The 3169-nt window shown below is 46.0% G+C and overlaps 1 pseudogene; it reads left to right on the top strand.

Moving 5' to 3' along the window:
* The first annotated feature begins 451 nt into the window (after positions 1 to 451).
* On the top strand, positions 452 to 1216 carry LOC125190833 (dirigent protein 1 pseudogene; annotated as a pseudogene).
* Positions 1217 to 3169: the final 1953 nt, after the last annotated feature.

Below are 3169 nucleotides of genomic sequence, written 5' to 3' on the forward strand. Positions count from 1 at the left end.
ACACATACTACGTAGCATTAAAAGCATTTAATGCAAAAATTTTATGGTTTAAAAATTAAGGTTCGAAAAGTGGGGCGTTACATTATCAATTATTCATTAAAAGTATGTCATTTACAATTTATTCCAATCTGACATGCAATATATCGAACCGGTGAAAAACATATACTAATGTACTCCCTCCGTCCCACAAAAGATGTCACACTTTCCTTTTTAGTTTGTCCCACAAAAGATGTCACATTTCCTCTTTTGTAAAAAGTTCCTTCTCACATCAATTATAAAATTATATTTTCTCTCACCACTTAATATACAAAATAACATCTCCTAAAATCCCGTGCTATTTTCCAAGTGTGACATCTTCTCTGGGACGGAGGGAGTACTATAATTTGAAAACGCAATAGTCATATTTATTCGTGTATATATATGTAGTTGAAATCTGATGCTGATGCACCTCCACACATTTGCAGGCATGGCCAAAGTACCAACATTCTCTCTCAACATCATCATCCTCCTTTTCATAGCCATTTCCCTCCCAACAAACTCCCAAGAATTCCCTACAAAGGGAGAGATGCAGCAGAGGTCAGAGCAGCAAACTGATCACCTCCACTTCTACTTCCACACCATCCTACGTGGCCCCAACACGTCGGCCGTGGTGGTGGCACAGGCCGCCACCACAAACACCTACCGAACCAGGTTCGGTGAGGTGGTGATGTTCGACAATCGGCTGACGGAGGGCCCGGACCCGAGCTCCAGGGTGGTGGGGCGAGCCCAGGGGATGTACGCGTACACCGATATGAGCGTAACGGGGTTACTAATGGTGTGCAATTACTTGTTCACCGAGGGGAAGTTCAACGGCAGCACGCTGGCCGTGATGGGGAGGTATCCACCTCGGGCGGATGAGATTGAGATGTCGATCGTCGGCGGCACCGGCCAGTTCCGGTCCGTGGGGGGGTTAGTCCGGGTTGCGGAATTGGTGAATGATTGGGAAAGGGGGGTTGATGTGGATGAGCATGATGTCTATATCACCTACCGTTGATCCTCACTTCCACTATATATCTACTATATGTTTGTGCTTATTGTTGTTCCGTACTTCCACTATATAATCTATATGTTGAATAGTATATATAATGAATAATCACGTACTTGTATGTTGTACGAGAGATTATCGTGGAGTACTTGTTTGTTGTACTTATATATGGAAATATATCTGTTGTACTTATGAAGTGTTTGACATATGGCAACGTGCATACATATTAGAATCCGTCGTTCTTAGAGCATCCACAATGGATAACCTAGTTAAAGTTCTAGTGAGAGCCCTAGTGGTTGCCACATCAGCATGCCCTATCTTTCTATAATGGTGGAGCCCTAGTGGACGCCCTATCTCTTATCCATTTTTCATTTCAATTTTAAATCATTATTTTTTAATTTTGTTTTTAATTAAACTAAAATACCAAAATATATTATATTAAACACCACAAATGCAAAAAAAAAAAAAAAAATACATTAAATAATTTAAAAGTGAGATTACATCATACTTAGCTAAAAAAAAACTACATTAAAACTAAAATACTAAATTAAAAAAATCCAAACTAGTCTAAATTTAACCTTTGGGCTAAATTCTTGATCATATTCTTAGTCATCTATCGGGCTTCTGGATCGGTTTCCTAACGAAGACTGTGTTCGGCGTCAAGTATAAACCTATGCTCAATCACCTCGCGAAAACCTCCAAACTCCTCGATCGCCCTGTCCATGAGCTGAGTAGATGGAGAAGGCATTGCCTACGGGGGAGCTGCCGATCCAGACGCGCCCGCCTTCGCCTTCCTTTGGCCTGGGCTTTGGCAGCCTTGGTGCCAATGGGACGTCTAAAAGTAGACGCAGGCATGCCGGAACTCCCTTCCAGCTCAGCGTTCAGATCCACAGGAGATGGGCCGCTGCTCATGTAACCGCCAGTGGCAGTGTTCTTCGTCCGCTTTGCAGCCGAGGATCCAGCCGGTATCCATCCATTGAACTTCGGCTTGTCGTTCAAGATCAGCCAAACATTGTACAGCTTGAACTGCCCGAACTCCTGTTGGTACTCGGACAGCGACTTGTTGAGGACATCCTCCATGCTCTCACCGCTAGCCCTTCCGTCCCCGTTCTTGTTGTAGATATAGCAGACGTTGTTGACGTGGAGCTTGATCCGATCCCAACACTTGCGCAGCTAAACCTTGCTCTGCATAAACGCCCACCTTGGTTTCACCTTGTTGTAGCGTTCCTCAATGCGATCCCACATCCTGGCCGAAGTCTAGTTTTTGGAGGATATCGAATCCTCCGATATATTACCCAACACTGAGCCACTTTTAGGTACTCCTCCAACTCGTAGTCAGTACGCCCTGTTGCGTACTCTTCGTTAAACTCGTCGGATAGGAGTGGGACTGGACCGATGGCGCCTTTTCTTTCCACGCCATCTTCTTCCTCCTCCTCGGTGGCGGCGACGAAGGGGCAGGAGGTTGCCCACAACTAGGCTCTATTTCCTCAACCTGATACTCCTCAGTGCCGAAGAACGGATCGAAATCAGAGCCCGAGACGAAAGTGGATCCTACAGATCCAGGTTTCTAACCCGGTAGTCTTCGTGGCCGGGCCACCGGGCGCCACCGCCGCTAAACATGGCCATGTCGTCGTCGACGTTATAGGGGGCTTGGGAATTGACTCGGATCCATTGTTGAAAGTGTGGATATTGAGAGAATAGAGAAGAGAAAGTGAAAGATTTGGTGTGTGAAAAGTGAGAAAAATTGAGTATTTGTAGTGGTTTAATTAGGGTCTAAATAATTTAAAATTAAAAAAAATAAAAATGATCGGGCTCGGGCATCGGCCTGCAATGGGCGCCCGATCTCACGCCCAATGGATCCGGCGAGCCATGGGGCGCGAACGAACTCTCGGTCGTCCTCGGGCATGCCCGAGACTTGCAATGGTTGTCCGATCATGCCCGAGCCCAATCTCGGCCGATCGGGCGTGAGATCAGGCATCCATTGTAGATGCTCTTTAACGGTCATCAATTTAGTCTTTCACCGCGGGGCAGCACACTGAACGTGCTCGGGCGTTATCAGTGTGTGCCGCTGTCGACTGTGACGGAGTTGCCGATCATCGGCGATTTCGGGTTTGCAAGGGGGTATTTTCTGATTAGGACATATTT

The sequence above is a fragment of the Salvia hispanica genome, chromosome 5 (genome assembly GCF_029641045.1).
Source record: "Salvia hispanica isolate PSC_SH4W2 chromosome 5, Shi_PSC_v1, whole genome shotgun sequence".
NCBI classification, from domain to species: Eukaryota; Viridiplantae; Streptophyta; class Magnoliopsida; order Lamiales; family Lamiaceae; genus Salvia; species Salvia hispanica.